Source organism: Pholcus phalangioides, unplaced genomic scaffold (assembly GCF_987345545.1).
Source record: "Pholcus phalangioides strain wild (caught in Gottingen) unplaced genomic scaffold, Ppha-v1.0 ptg000012l_1, whole genome shotgun sequence".
Lineage (NCBI taxonomy): Eukaryota > Metazoa > Arthropoda > Arachnida > Araneae > Pholcidae > Pholcus > Pholcus phalangioides.
In genome coordinates, this window is record NW_028301605.1 from 16,152,124 (window position 1) to 16,171,686 (window position 19,563).

Consider the following 19,563-nt stretch of genomic DNA (forward strand, 5'->3'; position numbering starts at 1 on the left):
TATATATATATATAGAGAAAAAACTAAGGGGAAAAAGGTATGTGCGCTTGGGAAAATTGCTTTTAGCCAGGACAGAAATGGCCTTTTTCTCCTCTCTCTCTCGCGAGGAAGCTTCGGTCACGTCTTTTTGCAAACGACCGACGGGGCCTGGATCGAGAATGAGGAGGCCCCTGACTCAAATGGCTGGCTGCAGAGAAGCTTCCTGGAGCCCCATGACTCTAAAAAAGAAAAACCAAAAAAAAAATAGTCTTCGTTTTCGGACAGCACCAGGCACACTGATCTCTCGATTGCTAATTAAGGAGCACAAGAAGACGGTATAGTTTTATTTTTCCCTTTTTTTTTCTTCTCCTGTTTTCTTCCAAGGAACATTCTCTCTCATTCTCCATCGTCTCGCAATGCCCTCCCCAAAACCTCCAAAAAAAAAAAAAATTCCCAAGAAATTTTGTTTTTACCGCTTTTACCATCAGTGAAAGGGGATTTTACGACAGGGATTTTTATGTGAGTTGGAACGAAGTTTTTCCCCCCAGATTTTTTTTTTTTGGTTTTTTTTGCCTCCCCACTATATCCTAAGGGTTTGATATCTCATCACATTCGTTTTTGTGAGGCTACTGCAGTAAAAGAAACAAGGGAAAATTTTCTCGGCTGGGATTTTCAGGATAAGGAAAAAAAGGAAAAAAAAATTAACGCAATGTGCGGGAGCAAACAGTATTGTATGGTTTAATACAGTATTGAATAGCAAGGTTTGTGCTTTTCTCTCTGTTCTGGATGGTATTGGTTTATATGCCGGAACTAACTTAGACTAATGTCGTGCTGTTGTCGAGATTAAATGAAATTTTTTGCTGGATTTTAACAGGAAAATTTACCTGTTTTTTTGTGATGGAAATATATATTTTTTTAAAAAGTGGCGGGAAATATATGCACAGTGTATTTAGCAGGTGTTGAATGTGGTGTTTTGTAAAGTGCATTGTGGGCAGTAATACTTTGAAACGATTCGTAATATAAAGTTGTGTGTGTATATATATATACACACACAACTTTATACAACTTTATATATATATAGTCGATCCCGCTTATAACGTTTCCCCGCTTGGTACGACACATTTTTACGATCTCAACTCCAAGTGATTCTCATGAAGATTTCGCCACTTAAAGCGTTTTCCCGTTTGTAACATCTTTTCATGACGATTTTGCAAAAAAACGTTATAAGCGGAATCCACTGTATATATGTTGTTATAGTGAAGTTAAATGTAAAACAGCGTAAAATATGATTTTTATGCTCAAGGAAACCCGTGAAGCAATTTCAATGTTTTGAGAAACCCTTGAAACAATTTCAATGTTTTGAGAAACCCTTGAAGCAATCCCAATGTTTGAAAAAAAAAACCCTTGGAGCAATGCTAATGTCCTAGGAAACCCTTGAAGCAATGCTAATGTCCTAGGAAACCCTTGAAGCAATCCTAATGTCATAGGTTCCGGAACCTAGGAGCTGAGACCATTTGAGCCCCTCAATGAATTTTATAAGGGGGCGGGGGGGGGGGTCTCAGCCACCCCAAAATTTTTTTGAAAAAACAATGAAATGCATCCCCTCCCCTTTCCTGCGTACCCGCTTTAGTCCCGTATATACGGGACGACCATCAACTTCCCGCCCTCGCAATGTTTTCTTCATGTCGGCTCCTCTGATCGAGGCAATTTAAAAATATATCAAAGGTAATTTTTCGCGGGATATAGAAAAACACATGGCTGTATAGCAGACAGATTTATCGGTGCGTCGTCGAATGTCGTTGTATCGAGGTTTCACTGCGTATAAATCAATATAGTGTCCATCAGAAAATGTTGGACTCTATTCTACACGAGAGAAAATAGAGGAATATTGGATAGATAGGCACATATATATAGGGTTGGTATAGAAAACATCAAAGGCGTTTCACGGCAACTATCCCGAGAATCATCTGGTATACACTGAGAGAGAGAGAGAGAGAGAGGAAAACTTTCCACCGTCGATATCCCGAGTTTTGGGATTCCTCTCAAGCGGATGCACAAGAAAGCTGACGGGATCCTGCTTGGGGGGAATCAGAGAGATGCTTATCGGGGACACACTGTGTCCGCACCAACGGAGCAGAGAATCCTACTCCTCTCTGTGTGTGTCCCCATCTTTTCCTCACACCGAACCAACCTCCTCTTGTGCTCTGTACCTACCTACCTATCTATCTATCTATCCATGTGGATTCTGTTTTTCCTCTCCTCTATTCAAGTCCTTTTCCTCGATTTTCTGAAGATCCGGGGATCGTTTCCTCCCCCCTCCTCCTCCTTCTCCCCCCTTTTTGAATATACAGTCCATGGATTTTAGGGAATATTTCAGCTTTTATATACTTTCTTGGGATTTTTTTTATTTATTTATTTATTATTCTTTCCTCTCGTGGGAGATCAAGTTTTGTTTTATTAATGATTGGAATTCACAAGTTGATCCCCCTCAAGATTATGGAACTTCCTATTCGATATTTCACGGACCGTGGTGTTGAAAACCGTCTTACCTTCATCAATGTGATGTCTGGGCTCGTCTCTTTTGGAAAATTGCGATATTTATTGTTGAGGGAGGGGGGGGGGGGAGAAGTCCAAATTCTGTGGTGCGTGGAAGAATTTAGCTTGGAAGTTGGATTTTTCTTAATTTGAGAAGATGGGTCTAGTGATTGGTGCTTTTGTTTCAGTCCATGCGGACGTAATTTAGGAGTTGATGTATAAGACACCCCTAAACAAGCGTTTTTGATCGTAGAATGTGCGGTGGGATCGCAATAGCAAAGGTGGCAGAGAGTGTTTTTCGAGAGTGACTCAACACAAGCGCTGATCCAGAGGAGGGCGATAGAGGTGATCGCCCCTCTCATGAGCCGAATAGTATGAAGGGGGCGGGGGGGGGGGGTTGATGATTAGGTCTGTCCCGTAAAATACGGGATGATCCGATGCACCTGCACAACAAGTCACTTCACTGATACATCGCCCCGGATACGCCTTCCTCCGCTCCATTCGAATCTGAAGATGTCTACCTCGGTGTCGGCATCATTTGCAGCTGAAGGTATATGCTTCGGCTTCAATCGCAGCGGAGGTTGACAGCCTCCACTGCATTCGCAGGCTGAAGATGCCTGCACAGTCAATATATTGTCTTGTAATCATCATCCAGGTTTCCGCTTAACACTTTCGTAATCGTCAAGGGTTCCGCGTGGCAGTCTCGTAATCATCAAGGGTTCCGTGTGGCAGTCTCGTAATCATCAAGGGGATTCCGACATTCCTGACAATCTCGTAATCGTCAATGGTACTGTGCCTACTTTACACCTGTGTCTTACAATCATCAAGGGTTCTGTATGAAAAGTGTCATCATCATTGAGGGTTCCGTGTGACAGTCTCGTAATCGTCAATGGTTCTGACATTCCTGAAATTCCAGTAATCATCAAGGATTCTGACATTCCTGACATTCTCGTAATCGCCAATGGTACTGTGCCTACTTTACACCTGTGTCTTACAATCATCAAGGGTTCTGTGTGACAAGTCTCATCATCATTGAGGTTTCCGTGTGACAGTCTCGTAATCATCAAGGATTTTGACGTTCTCGTAATCGTCAATGGTATTGTGCCTACTTTACACCTGTGTCTTATACTGTGTGTTACCCCTGCGTCTTATACTGTGTGTTACCCCTGTGTCTTATCCCTGTGTCTTATAATCATCATGGGTTCCGTATGACAAGTCTCATCATCATCGAGGGTTCCGTGTGACGTAATTGAAAAAAAAATATATATATTAATAGAACTTCAGAGTAAATGAAGTGGGTTTGAGCTTCTTTCGTCTTATAAGAGGCCATTCAAGTATTACGTAAGCAGATTTTCAGCCATTTTTGACCCTCCTACCCCCCCCCCCTTTGTCAGCAAAAGTCAGCAAAACACTAACACCCCCCTCCCCCTCTGTCAGCAGCTTAGAATATTTCATATCTTCGAAAGGGGTGGTTGATGACCTAAGCAACCTTCAAACCCCCCCCCCCTTGTCATTAAAAGTCAGCAAATCCGAAACCCCCTCCTCTCCCCCTCGATGCTGACGTAATACTTGAATGATCCCTAACTGATAAGTTTGGGGGCGAGGGTCCGTTCTACTTTTGGGCCCCCCACATATTGAAACGTCACTGCCTCCACACGTAACTCACATCGAGGCGATTGGATGTCAACGCCGCTTAAGAGACACTTTTCACTGAAGATTGAAAAATAAAATCCCAATATTAAAAAAAAATCAAAAAAAAAAAATTCATGTTTTAATGAAAAAATAATAATTCATGAAAAAATTAAAGAGAGAGAGAGAGAAACAAACACCCGAAAGACAAATTCCCACGAATGAATTGCCACGATTTTTTTTTCCCCCTTCAGTCAACAGAAGAAGAAAAAAAAAATTTTTTTTAATGAATAATGAAAACCAAACAAAAAAAATTTAAATAATGAAAAAAAAATGAGAATTTTTTTTTTTTTTAACTGAACCCAGAGCGTTCATATTGGAATGAATAGCGTGTACACACTCACTAAAGAGAGAGCTAGAGAGAGAGAGAGCAATTCCCGCGTTTGCTCTCGATGGTATTAATTGTATCTTACCACGATAGCAGTTACTACTGTAGACGCGTAGTGAGAGAAGGATGGGGGGGGGGGTTTCGGCACCAAGAAGGGGGGGGGAGGGGAGATAGGGCAAATGCCTGTTTAAGGTGCCCGGTTGTCATGGAGATTTGGTTCTGATAACGGCTCCAAAACATCCAACGTTGTTCATCCTTGTAAAACCCTCTCTTCTCCTCTCATCATCATCATCTCTCTCTCTCTCTCTCTCTCTCATTCTCACGGATGCTACCTACACTATCTCTTCAGCACTAGAGAGAGAGAGAGAGAGAGTAGCGTAAACACACACTCACTATATATATATAACGTGTTGTACATAGTGAGGAGCGAGTAAACTTTTACCTTCCCATAGTTTCCAGGGGCCAATTCTCTCTCTCTCTGAAAACATTAAATACTTCAAAAAAGATGATAAGCTGTAATATAAAAAGGGGAAAAAAATAGGGGAAAACTTTTTCGTAGGGGGAAAAATGTCACTCGATATTATTATTACTTATTTTTTAATTGTTATTGGTGTTGTTCTTGCGAGCGTTAGCACGTGAGTGGAACTGATGAGGTGGCTTTTCGTTTCTTCATATAAATGAAATTTTTTTTTTTATTTTTTTTATTTAAAAGTTACTTTTAAGGTAAAAAAGTATATTTTTAAATAAGTCTTAATTTTTTTAAATTTTGGCATTTGTGTTGGTGTTTGTGGGGAAATTTGTCTTGAGAGTGAATCGGATCTTTTACGATGAACTCGGATTTTGTGAGACTTTGGAGTATCACATATATTGTTGAAACTTTGCTGACGGTAGTGACCAGTAGGCCTATAGGCCAGCGTGGTCCAATCCCTCGGGGTAAAGGGCTTACATGGGACAGAGCCTGGGCAACGTCTGGTCTTTAAGCAAGTGCGAGCGCGTTCTACGCATTTCTATTGGTTCACGCACGCCTGCCAGGAATTTCTAGTTTTGCACAAGCCAACTTGCACGCCATTTCATTTCTAGGCATATGCATGTTTCTTACACATTTGCTCAAGATGTGCGCAGGCCTCCCACACATTTCTAAGTGTGTGTGTGTGTGTGTGTGTGTGTATGTATAAAATATAAAAGCAAGCCTCCACACATTGCTAATAATCATGCATCCTATGTATTTCCGAGAATTCACCGGCCTACTACGCATTTCTATGCCGAACTTCTACCGCGCATTTTTAATGAGCAAGCCTCTCTCTCTCTTACGCATTTCTATCTGTGCATACTTCTACAGTGCGTTTCTAATGGGCAAGCCTCCTACACATGTCTATGGCTACACGCGTCTACAACGCATTCTTATTGTGCAAGCCTTATTGTGTGTGACTACGCACACACACACATCTACCGCCACATTTCTATTACTACGCATATCTATACCACGCATTTCTAATGGACACGCCTCCTACGCATTTCTAATTGACAAGTTTCCTACGCATTTCTAATGAACAAACCTCATACGCATTTCTAATGGACAAGCCTCATACGCATTTCTAATGGACAAGCCTCATACGCATTTTTTGTGACCACGCATATCTTCCGCCACATTTCCATGCCTAAGCACAATGTGTACCACGCATTTCTAGCGTACGAGCCTCCTAGGCATTTCTAGGGATACGCACGCCTCCCACACATTTCAGAAGTGGTACGCGTGTCTAGATTTGGGGAATTTGCTAGCATTCTGCACGTGTCAGAAGGGGAAAAAAATCTTCTCTAAAGTGTAGCACAAGTTCCCTACGCAATTCTAGGGTTAGCTAGCCTCCTTTGTATTTTCTCAGGACGTGGAAGTCTCCTTTATGAAGCCTGTGTATTTCCTTAGGAGATGCACAAATCACATACCACACATTTTTAGAAGTTCCCACACCTACCACGTATTCCTAGCGGGAATGCCTTTTATGTATTTCTAGGCATATTCATGCCTCTTACCGATTTCAAGTGGCGCATGCAAGCATCCTACGGGGGGGGGGGGGGGTAAGCTTGATAACCGCTGTCGTAAATGATCTAGGCTGAAATCATTCTCGAGTTGCGAGCACCATGTATGTACATCATTTTCACGTAGAGCACCCACGTACAAATATGATACATGCTCCAACTCTCAAATACAAAAATCCTTTCACTCAAGGATCAGCATTACGGTAACCCTCAGACAGTTCCAATAAGTAACGCTTGAGCACCGAGTGCTCCTTAAGTCTATTCGGCCGTGCACATAGTGAGGCCGCCACGAGGTACGGGGGCGCATAGTAGAGACTAGCGATGTAAGCATGATATATCTGGAAATATGACGTGGGTCACTCAAGTCATCTGTAAATAAATAAATAAAATACGCGAGTGACTAGAGTGATGTGGAAATGTGTGCCGTGGGCCACTCGAGCGATCTGTGACTGTCCCTAAAGTCATTCAAGTATCCAAGTCATCTGCGAATGTAGCGCAGGTCACTCAAGTCATTTGTAAATATGATGCCGGTCACTTGAGTGGTAATCTGGAAATGTGCCTAGAGTCAGTCAAGTCACCTGTAAATATAACGCGGATCACTTAAGTAATCTGAGAACGTACCGTGGGCCACTTCAGTGATCTAGGACTGTGCCGGGAGGGGGGGGTTACTTAATTCATCCGTAAATATGACGCGGGCCACTCAAGTCATCTGTAAATATAACGTGGATCCTTTAAGTAATCTGAGAATGTACTGTGGGCCACTTCAGTGATCTAGGATTGTGCCGGGGGAGGGATTTACTTAATTCATCCGTAAATATGACACGGGCCACTCGAGTCATCTGTAAATATAAAGCGGGTCACTTAAGTGATCTGAAACTTCACTACGGGTATAAATGTGTCTCTTAGTTCATTTTTACAAGACTAGGTTTGAGGTCGCGGGTCACATCAGATGATTCCAAGGGCCACGGGTCGCACGCGTATTATCTAGACCAGTGATTCCCAACGTGGGCGTTAATGTTGCCCCCTTGGAGACGATGGAATGTTTCGGGGGGGGGGCGGTAGAAGCTACGGGTATAACATAGGCTCCTATGAGTTAGATTGCGTTGGGGGGCGATGGGACAAAAAAGGTTTGGAAACTATGATCTGGACCAGTGTTTCCCGAAGTGGGCAATATCGCCCCCTGGTGGGCGATGGAATGGTCCAAGGGGGCGATAATAACCTACTGATTTAATATAGGATCCTATGGGTTTACTTGAGTTGGGGGGCGATGAGAGGAAAAAATTTCTGATGAAGGGGGCGATGAAACAAAAAGTCTGGGAGACTATGATCTAGACCAAAGTTTTCCAAACTTTTTGTTCCATCACTCCCCTTCATTCGAAATTTTTCTCTCATCACTTCCCCCCCCCCCCCAACTCAAGTGAACCCATATTGTGAACCCCCGGACCATTGCCCACTTTGGGAAACACTGATCTAGAGACTGATCTTCTTCGATTCTTATCTCTCTCCCTCTCTCTTCATAGCGTTTTACTCAAATACTCATCATTCAGCCGAGGTTACTTGTGGGTGCTCGAGCACCCACAGGAAATTTTCGTAGCTTGTCCGAGCACCCCCAGAATTGATTCGAAAATCAAAATTTTCCTACAGGAAACTCAAGACGAGAGAGCACCCGACGGATTCGAAACACTTCCGAGACGCCACTGATAATAATTACGGGAAGAAACCATTGTTGGAGTCAAAACAACAATGTGGAAAAAAAAAACCCATTGTTGGACGCCTCATAAACGTTATCAACAATCAACTGAATAATAATTTTTCCCCTTCTCCAATCAAAGGAATGATAATCATTCGAACAATTAAAAATCCGCAGGGAAAAAATTAATCGGGAATTATTTTAAAAAAAATATTTCGATAAAATAAATACCAACAGGTCACGTGGTGAGAAGGGGGGGGGGAGGGGAAACCTTCCGTACATTTTTCCCTAAAATAAATATATTTATTCTATTCCTCTTTTTTTTTTAAATGCATTTTTTCCATTTTTTTTCCATTCATTTTTATTCTCTCTTCGCCACTATTTTTTTATTTTATTCCTTTCTCTCTCTCTCTCTCCGAGATTCCTATCGGCGCCTTAAGGCGAAACGTGAGCCTCCGGCGGGCGATTCCCATTGGCCGAGCGGGTGGCGATTGGGGGTGGGACCGCCTCCCGCCATTCGTCAAATCTGTGCCGGATAGAGAGGGGGGGGCTCGAGTGAGGAGGGGGAGGGAAAAGAAAGGGCGGGCTCTTAATCTCCCTCCTGTCGGCACAGGGATTACCAGAAAGAAAAAAGAGGGAAAAAAAACAAGAATTTATATCTCTTTTTTTTTCCCTCTGTAAGAATTTTTTTCCCCCTCTCTCTATCCGTCTCTATACTGTATTCTTCTCCCTCTTTTGCTGTGTGTTGTGCTATTATATTATTTTATATATATTTCTTCTTCTTGTATCGTTTCCTATGTATTGTTAAATGCAGTGAAATATATTTCATATATGTGTATACTGTGGGGATATTTATCTCTATTTTGCGTATGTGTATGTAATAGAGAATGATCTATGTAAAGTATGTATTTTGGGTATTTTTTTTTTTTTTGGATCGGACGTGTATCTTAAAGTAAAAGTGAATATATACGGTGGATACTGCTTATAACGTTCCCACTTTGTACGTTTTTCCCCGCTTTGTAGGGAAGAGAATGGGGATATTTGCCACAGTTCTTTTACATTTCTACTAATTTCGGTTACGTAATTCAAATCAAACCAAATGTTCAAATGCACACAATATTGCCAAAAAAAAAAAAATCTGTGTTCTTTTTAGAGCTCAGACATTTTGCTCGAATTTCTAGAACGAATCACTCTGAAAATCCGGTCATATATAGCCTACTCCATAGGCGTAGGGAGAGTGTTCTCGAGGAAGTGAGGGGGGGGGGGGGAGGCTTAAGTTTTTTATTGCTAAATAACACTATAATCTCGACTTGGTGGGGGGGGGGCCCTCTTGCGTACGCCAATGGCCTACTCTACGTTAGTACCTACTCACCATTTCCAGTTGAAATTTAGTCACGCGTGCATATATATAGGGGACCTGCAAAAGATTAGATAAGAAAATTGTTTTTGATCGGCCCTGTATTAGAAAAAGCTGGAAATGACCTGTGACTTTAAAAAAGAAATATATTGTACTCACTTTATATACAATATTTCTGTGCATTTTCGGGAGAGAATTACACGTATATTCGAGAAACTACAGGGTGGGCAAAAAGTCCGTAGAAACTTTAAAAGTTCATAAAAACCGGAAAGATAACCAAAATATAAAAAAACGGTTTGCAGGGTTAGCATCGCAAGGTCACTCGGTCAAGATGGGGAAAAAAACTAAAAAAAAAACAGCCGATAGGTGGCACTGACGTACGCAAGTCAAAGAAAAGATATGCAAATGCCTCCAAACAGAATGCCTCCAAATCGTTTATTACAGTAGTATGTGTTGTTCCACGTGACCTCCACCACAGGGGATAACACATTGCAGGCGAGTCACAAATCCAGCAACGGCAGAGTACAGCAGGTTTGCAACGGTGAACTGCTTGTGGATTAGGAGCGCAAGTTCCTATAACCGTCTCATTTGCATATTTCCACCGAAGTCACTCGTACCAGCGCCACCTATCGGCTGTTTTTGAGTTACTTTTATTACCTGTCAAAAAAAATTCCCGTGACCTAGCGATACTAACCCTGCAAACCGTTTTTTATTACGTTATTTATCCGGTTTTTATTCATTTTTAAAGTTTATACAGACTTTTTGCCCACTCTGTATATTTAATGTTTTCTATAAAAATCCAAATTTTCATCTCTTGATTTTTGCTTATAACATGCAGAATTTTAAACCATTTTTTTACGAAATTTACAGAAAACCTGACGCTATACATTAGCAGGGTCGCAACTAGATGTTTAGTCACCCGGGGAAGTGCACATTTTGGCGCCCTCTTGTAATGTTGAAGGAAAAATTTGAGAATAAAATTTGCGCTCTTTCTGGTCCAGCGCGTCCGGGGCACGAGACCCGCCTGCTCTCCCCTAGTTGCGGCCCTGTACATGGGGACATACTGTGTAGACATTTAAAACGTACATATTTGAGTATTAGAGGAGTATTTTCAGTAAATGATTATCAATTGCGCATGCGCAAGAAATATAAAATTTTCTTTTTTTCACAATTTGATTGACATATATGTATATATACTGCAACATCATGAATATTCAAAAGGATATATGCGATATTGTGAGGTGTAAGTGCAAAACTTGTTGAAACAATAACAGATTTTCCACAAATTGGTATATGATTATTTGATTATTTCGGGAATAAACCCACATCATTATTCGAATGAGCGAAGACGCATGTCTGATAAGAGAAGCGTTTTAGCATAACACGCGTGTGTGGTGATGTCAAAATAAGCAAACTGAACTGAGAAATCAAATAACAGCAAAATAATCGTATACAAATTTGCGGAAAATCTCTTATTTTTTCAGTTACTTCCAGCAAGTTTCGCACTTACACCTCACAATATCGGTATAACTTTCTGAATTTTCACGATATTCTGTTAGAATTTTCATATAAAGTGCACTATATGGGCCTATATCAAATCATGAAAAATTATATATTTTTTGCACATGCGCAATTAATAATCATTTACTAAAAATACACACATGCCAATTAATAATAATTTGTCACGTTTTAAATTTCTGCACGGCATGTCCCCATGTATAGCGTCATGTTTTCTGTAAATTTCGTATTACGAGATGAAAATTTGAATTTCCATTGAAAACATTCATAGTTTTGTGAATATACGTGTTATTCTCTCACTAAAACGCACAGAAATATTGCACGAAGTAAGAAACCATTCAAGTATTACGTAAGCAGATTTTCAGCCATTTTTGACCCCCTCCCTCGTCAGCAAAACACTGACCCCCCCCCCTCCCCCTGTCAGCAAAATTTCGTCAGCAGCTTAGAATATTTCATATCTTCAAAAAGGGTTGGTTGATGACGTAAGCAACCTTCAAACCCCCCCCCACCCCTTTTGTCATCAAAAGTCAGCAAATCCGGAACCCCCCCCCCCCTACCCGATGCTGACGTAATGCTTGAAAATGCACCCCAAGTGCAATATTTTGTTGAAGTTGCGAGTCATTTGAAGCTTTCTCTAATACAGGGTTGATCAGAAACATTTTTTTCTTGTTTAATTTTTGGATAATCCACCTGGCTAAAACACTTAATCCAACAACAATTTTTTTGTAAACCTGTTAAGCGTCAAAGACGAGATATCTCGCCTCCATAGAAGACTCTTATTTCAGCATTGACGATACTAGATAATTTGTAAAGTTGATTTCTCAGTGGAAAACCCCTTAGTTTGCACCTGCTGAAAATCGGAGGCAAGCCTACCTCTTCAAAAAAAGGTATAGCATTTTGAAGGGAGGTTTCACACACAGTGATTTCTAATTGCCGAATAAAGGGTTAACGACAAAGTTTGCAACTATGCAAAGTAATGGCTAATAGACATACTCGATGAAGTCAATTAATAAAGGAATGTCATTGAAATAAAACAAAAAACTGAGACAATGAAAAATTACTGTGATCCAGTTAAAATTCAGAAAAACTGTTTCTAAAAATATACGGAAACGTCCGGAGCAGAGAGATTACCATTATGGACACAAGGTAATAACTAGATAGTTATACCTTATTATAATAACACAAAGATAGTCGGCATCTATGCTCTGAGAAATGATGTGTTTGACAACTTACCCGTGTGACAAAGAGCCCCCATCTCTCCTACATGTCGGAACATGTTGTGTGAGTGAATATATGTGTATGGCCCTAAAGCATATTTATGTTGTCAGAATTGTGCCAGTTGGACTCTTGGGCTCACGACCCAAACTCTATTCGCAGGGGCTTCCTAGACGAGTCGTTCGAATCCGCTTAGAGCCTATTATAAATGCACTTGTTGCGTCACTGGTTTCACTAATTCACTCGGTTAGTCTCACCGAGAGTCACTCAACTCGTAAATATGACGCGGGTCACTTAATGAACTGGAAACGTGCCGTGGGCCACTCGAGTGATCTGGGACTGTGCCGAGGGGTGTCACTTAATTCATCTGTAAATATGGCGCGGGGCACTCAAATCATCTGTAAATGCAAAGCAGGTCCCTCAAGTGATCTGGAACTTCACTACGGATAAATGTGCCTCTTAGTTCATTTTTACAAGACGAGCTTTGAGGTCGCGGGCTTCTTCAGATGACTCCGAGGGCCACGGGTTGAGTGCGTATTATCTAGACCATAGTTTCCCAACCTTTTTTGTCCTATCGCCCCCTTCTTCAGAATTTTTTTTGTCCCATCGCCACCCCCCCCCCCAGCGCAATCTAACTCATAGGATCCTATGTTATACCCGTAGCTTCTACCACCCCCCTGGAACATGCCATCGCCCGTCAGGAGACGTTAACGCCCACGTTGGGAATTGCTGATCTAGACCATAGTTTCCCAAACTTTTTGTTCCATCACCCCCCCCCCCCTCCCAGCTCAACTCAAATGAAACCATAGGATCGATTCATACTCATAGCTTCTATCGCCCCCTGGTCCATTCCATTGTCCACTTTAGGAAACCCTGATATAGACTGATCTTCTTCGATGCTCATCTCTCTCTCTGACTCGGTTCTACACTCCTAAAACAAACAGTCCCATGGGTCGCAAAGCTGATTTTGTTGTGGGATTTTGGGTCGCGGCTGAAAAAGTTTAAGACCCCCCCCCCCCCATTAAACCTACACAATTTTCTCTAATCCAACATTCAACCTTTTACATTTGTGCCGATCATTAATTCAACAGAAATAATTGAAAAATTAATGCCAACGAACGCACAGAGGGGGGAAAACATCAAACTTAATCCCTACAATTTTCCCTTCTAAAAATCACAGCGCATTCAGTTCCATTTTCCTAAAAGACTGAAAAGTTCCCCACACTTTTAAAATACATAATATCGACTCTTTCTAAAAGTTTCCACAAAACCAAAAATTAATAACACTACGCTCTCAAACAAAGTATCGGATACCATTAGCAATTAATAACAGTTTTTGACAAGTTTTCCCAGAACTTCAAAACAAAACGAGAAATCAGCATTTCAAAACCCCCCACAAACTAAAAGTATAACACATGGTATAAGTACGTAATAATAACCATAATCCCCACAACAAAAATCATCGATCTAAAATAATAACAATTATTATAAATCATCCGATTAAAAGTTTTCAATAAGTCAAAAACAATTAAAACACTGCAAATTTTCCCCTTGGATTTTCCCTCCCAATACCAGAAAATCGGCATAATTAGTAAAATATGTCAGAAGTGTGGGGGGAAAAGTAAAAGGAATTTTTCCCTTTCCACACATATTTCGATAGTTCGATTTATAAAACTTTCCGAAAATATATCGGTTTCGGAAGACGTTTGGTTTCCTTGTTAGAGGGGAGTCAGAGGGAGAGAAATGGCTCCCCTCTTTTGCTCCCCCTCTCTCTCTCTCTCTCTATATTTTCCATTCGGGTTCTGCAGTTGATGTTGCTTCAAGAAACAAGCTACAGAAAGAGAGAGATTGAGAGCCCTCAGCAAAATTAGTGACTGACTACTACTAAGTACCTCAACAGTTAATCAACGGAAGCTCTCAAAATGTTTCCTATCGTTTCTCTCTACCGAAAAGCTGCTTAAAGGAGAGTGAGAGAGAGAGAGAGGGAGAAAGAGAGAGTCTCCATCTCTTTCTCTCTCACTCTCCTTAAATCACGGCCTACTACGGTGGAACCGCATTTATACGTCGCTCAGTTATACGACTTTTGCGTTTATACGACGCCCGGCTTCTCGGTCGTGATCGGTTCCATTATGCATTTTTAATGTTAAAGTGATTCATTTACTCGACGTAAAACCCTCAATTATTCGATGTTTTCACTTCACTCGAACTCCGATTCGAGTGAAGTGAAAAAAAAACCGTCATTTGTATCTGTTACGATAAATGTGGTAAAGGCGGTTATAGTAGCCGGTTATTATGCATACTTACCGAGCATTTTGGTAAGTTTGATAAATATCACCTTTGCCGGCGGTTATGCATAAATACCCAAGCGTCGTTGGTAAATTTGATAAATTTCCCTAAATTTATCACCTTTACCGGTGATTATGCACATGCCTACCCAATTCTTGTTAGTAAATTTGATAATTTTCCCTAGATTTATCACTTTTACCGGCGATTATGCACATACCTACCCAAGCGTCGTTGGTAAATTTGATAAATTTCCCTAAATTTATCACCTTTACCGGTGATTATGCACATGCCTACCCAATTGTCGCTAGTAAATTTCCCTAGATTTATCACTTTTACCGGTGATTATACATAATACCCAAGCGTCGTTGGTAAATGTGGGAAAATTTCCCTAAATTTATCACCTTTACCAGTGATTATGCGTAATACCTAAAGCGTCGCATCGTTGGTAAACATGATAAATCGTACTATATGATATAGGCCTACTATACATAATAATTCATACATGTATTGTATCATTATATCGTGATATGATCATAAAATTTTCTTTATCATTACATCGGGGTCCGACGATGTTCATCACACATATTAGAGTCGTTCGGAATTTTTTAAATATTTTTCAAATTCACAAATACACTCGGGTATTATATACATAATCACAAATAAAGGCGATAAATTTCAAGTATTTATCAAATTTACCAATGGAATTTGTGGTGGTTATTATACATAATAACCGGTTATTATGTATAGTAACATATCCATTAAATGCGCACAAGTTTTGTATACATTGAAAACGCGTTGCTGCAACAGTTCTTCTTGCGCATTGCCCCCGCAAAAGCCATGAATTTTGGAGAGATTGCTGACGTATATGAAAATAGCCAATGAGCTGGCTGATGTCCATTTAGAATATGGCACTTAAAGCCAAGTTTACCTAGGAGCAGGTTTCTACAGCGCGTGCAGCGTGAAAACGCTGATTGGTTATAAACCTGAAATACACGTTTTCCGACCAATCAGCGATTTTACGCTGCGCGCACTGTAGAAACCAGCTCCTAGGAAAACCTGGCTTAAGTGATTTGTGTATTTCTTGTTTCTGAGAATACGCAGACGCGGCGAGCCTTAAAGAAACCGGTTTCAATTGTTTTGACGGTCATATGTCCTTTAATAATTGTTCCCCCCCCCCAATTTTTTCAGCGTTATTCCCCAAAAGGTAGGAAAGTCCTGTACCCTCCAAATTCCCCAAGTATTTGGAGGGTACAGGTCTGCCGATAAGAGACACATACGGTAAGTTCTTCCGATCATTTCCTGCAGAATTTTCTTTGCTTACTGGCTGTGTCGAATTCACCGTTCGTAACGTCGAAAAAAAGCACTTTCTCTAACAAAATGAAAGCTGGGAAATTTTGGAACAATTTGGCAAGAATTTTAAATTAATGACGGAAAGTTGATCTCGCAAAAAACAGTTGAATATCCGCGTGTCAACTTTGAAAACGACTGAAAAAAGCAGAGAAACAAAATCAAAGCCCAATCTGCTGGTTGCAAATCATCTGCTGCCGAAAAAATGAGAGCCCAGGATGGGAAATTTTGCCGAGATTTGGAGACGATTTCGTTGCAACTTTTTTGCCCACAATATGTCGCGTCCCAAAAGTAATTTTCTGCTAAATTTTATTTCTTTGAAATGCAATTTTATTTTTTCCCCTCAAGTATGAGTGAAATGATATATGTTTTTTTAAATAACAGAATTGGAAATGCGTTGAATTTTGCAATATTTTGTATGTCTGTGGGAGGGTGAAGTAATTTTTTTTAAGTCTCAGTTATTCGACTTCAGCATTTATACGACGTTTTGACTCGGCCTGGGGTCTGGAAAAAATTCGTCTACCGGTACGTTTCGCTTGCCCTGAGCGTATGAGTGACCAAATTAGTGAGTGACCGTCTGAGGGACCCCGTGAGGGCGCGATTGACTGCGAATGTATGAGACGGTCCAAATAAGCGACCGTATGAGTAAATGACTGTATGGGTGACTGAATGGCTGTATAGGTGAATGAATGGCTGTATAGGTGAATGAATGACCACATGAGTGACTGAATGACCACATGAGTGACTGAATGACCACTTGAGTGACAAAGTGATTAAGTTTGTGACCGTATGAGTGATCAAGTTAGTGACACACTTGGACTCTTATATTATCACAACTTCTCACCAGTGCCGTCTTAATGCATGGGCCCACCCGGGCACGGCCCGGGGGCCTCACAAAAATGAGATTCCGTTGAAATTTTCTAGAATTTGCAAAGTAGGGTCTCAGAAAAACCACTTGGCCCGGGGGCCCAAGATGTTCTTAAGACGGCCCTGCTTCTCACCCATGCATTCATACAGTCATGGGCTCACTCACTCCTTCAATCGGTCACGCACCCACTCATCTGGTCACTAAGTCACCCACTCAATTGTTCAGTCATCCATACCGCTCACTTGGTCAGTCTTCCGGTCACTCAGCCACTCACTTCGTCACTCACACGGTGAGGGCAGTCGAAATGGCCGGGTTGAAATGTCACGGGCGGAGTAATTGTCAATGGCGAAATATACCGGGTACGAATGCCCAGGGGCGATATGTCGGAGCCAAAATTTCCGTAAACCCTCGGCCTCTTGAACGTCGTATAAACGAGGCTCCACAGTAGATGGAGAAAGGGCCTCTCTCTCTCTCTCCTATGTGAGGATCCCAAAACATAAACTCTTCCAGAGATTTTTGTGGAAAACTAGGGAAACCTCACCACCCAATAGGAGAAGAATCTCCACATTTCACCACCCTCCATCATCTCTCTTGATCTTGACAAAGAGAATTCTTTTTCGTGGATCCTAGAGGATTCTCTCTCTCTCTCTCTCCGTTTCTGTTAATGGAAAATCCACCGAAATTTCGTTTCCCCCGTGATAAATAGTTTTGGGAGTTTTTGGTGTGTGGGGTAGGTATGGGTTGGAAACGTTAGAAGAAAACATACACACACTACACTACGCCCCCCGTTCTCTTCTCGCTCTGTTCGTGGTTTGAAACATTTCTCCTCGTACTTGCCTTTTTCCACATCCACAATAACCACCATATTTATATCTGCATCTGTACAGACAGAGAGAGAGAGAGGAGTCAGTCCGCGTCCATTCCCCCCCCCCCCTCCATCCCGATGGTTTTCCATAAAACCTTTCGCTGTTGGCAATCCCCTTTCTCGCCTTATACGTACATGCCACCACCAACAATGGGAAAAAGGATGGTTTTTATATAAGTAAGGGTCTCTGTGTGGAGGATAGCACACACACACACACACGCGCGGCCCTATATAGCGAGCCCTTCTCTTTCCAGACCCTTTAGTCCTAGATAAAGGACAAAATCCGAGGCGGCTTCGCGAGGATTACTGCCACAAAACGAGGATGCCTGCTTGGCTATGATAAGGTCCGCTGACTCTCCCTCTCTATCTCTGACTCTCCTTCTGTCTCTCTCTCTCTCTCTCTGAGTATACCTCTCATTTTCTGCCATTCTTTTCGAAACTTTTACCACATGCGCACGCATGTTTCTTTTTTCTCTCTCCCTCGTGTGCTTCGTATTGATATTTTACTTTGTGGAATGGAATTATGGGTGAATTATCCCTGAATTTAGGGAGTTTTTTTTTTTTTTTAAGATGTGTGGGACGACCACAACCTCAAAATGTGACTTTATTGGTGATCGTTGAGTTTTGACGTTGAGTTTTGAGTTTTACCGATTGACACTGGGTGAGAGCCGTGAGCTGCGAATGTGAAGTGAGATAGATGTAAGGATTCACCGTCGAAATGAACCCTGGCAGTGACTCTCAGACTTCTACAAGGATGACGTCACTCTCCGCTACCATACGAAGGTTTTTAACAACTGACTGTTGCGAAGATATATTTAGACCAGCGGTTCTCAACCGGTGCTCCGCGGCCACTCGAGGATAATAAAATAAATCAATAAATTTGATAAACAAAAAAAAAAAAGAGGCCTAAAGGGTACCGCCATATAAATAATATACCTAAAAGGGCTCCTCGAGTTAAACAGGGCTCCGCCATAGAAATTATACACTGAAAAGGGCTCCTTGAGTCAGAAAAGGTTGAGAACCACTGATTTAGACTATCAGACTTCTGTCTGAAAAAGGATTTGTTGATATTTTGTGGGGGACTTTTGTGACCTTTTTTTTTCAGGGGCGTATGAAAGATCGGCCTTATGTGGGGGGGGGGGCACAGAATGCTTTAGGGAGACACAAAAATGTTCTGCCCAAGAAATATTGAGTTACCAGTTACCACCCATCAAAAAAGCATTTAATTTAACATGAATTGGTTAAAACACCACAACTGAGGTATTTTCTTTTCCCGTATAGCAGTTTTTTTTCACCGAAATGGGAATTTTTGTTTCTAGTTTTTGGTTGAAATTGGAAGGCTTGGGGGCCCCGCCTATGCCCCCGCGTACGCTTCTGGCCACGGAAACTTTGCACTATGGTAGGTGCCGAAACCTGGGGCTGAGTCTATTTCAGCCCCTTCTCCCAATAAATTATGTGAGCATCCCCCCCAATAATTAATGAATATACAATGCAAAGCGAACCTTCCCTGCTTCATACGGATTTAAGTCCCGTATATAAGGGATGGCTGGTAACTTTCAGCTCCCTCGATGTTTTCTTCATGTCGGAGCCTCTTCCTTGCGCCCATAAAATGAAGGGCACGGGACTCCTTGTACCAATATATAATACAGGGCATGGATCTCTTCTACCAATAAAATGATGGCCATAGACAGGGGCGTACGCAGGATCGTCCTTTGAGGGGGGGAGGGTGCACAAAAATTTTCTTCCCGAGAAATTTTTAGTTGCTAGCCTTCAAAAAAGCATTTAAATTAACTGAAATTGGTTAAAATAACATATAAAAGGTATTTTCTTTCGATATATTAATTTTTTACCG

General features: G+C 41.4%; 1 protein-coding gene across 2 annotated transcripts in view; it reads left to right on the forward strand.

Annotated features, from left to right (window-relative positions):
- Positions 1-19,563, forward strand: part of LOC149079662 (LIM/homeobox protein Lhx5-like) — a 240,657-nt gene that overhangs the window by 142,673 nt on the left and 78,421 nt on the right. The gene's annotated exons all lie outside the window — the stretch shown is intronic.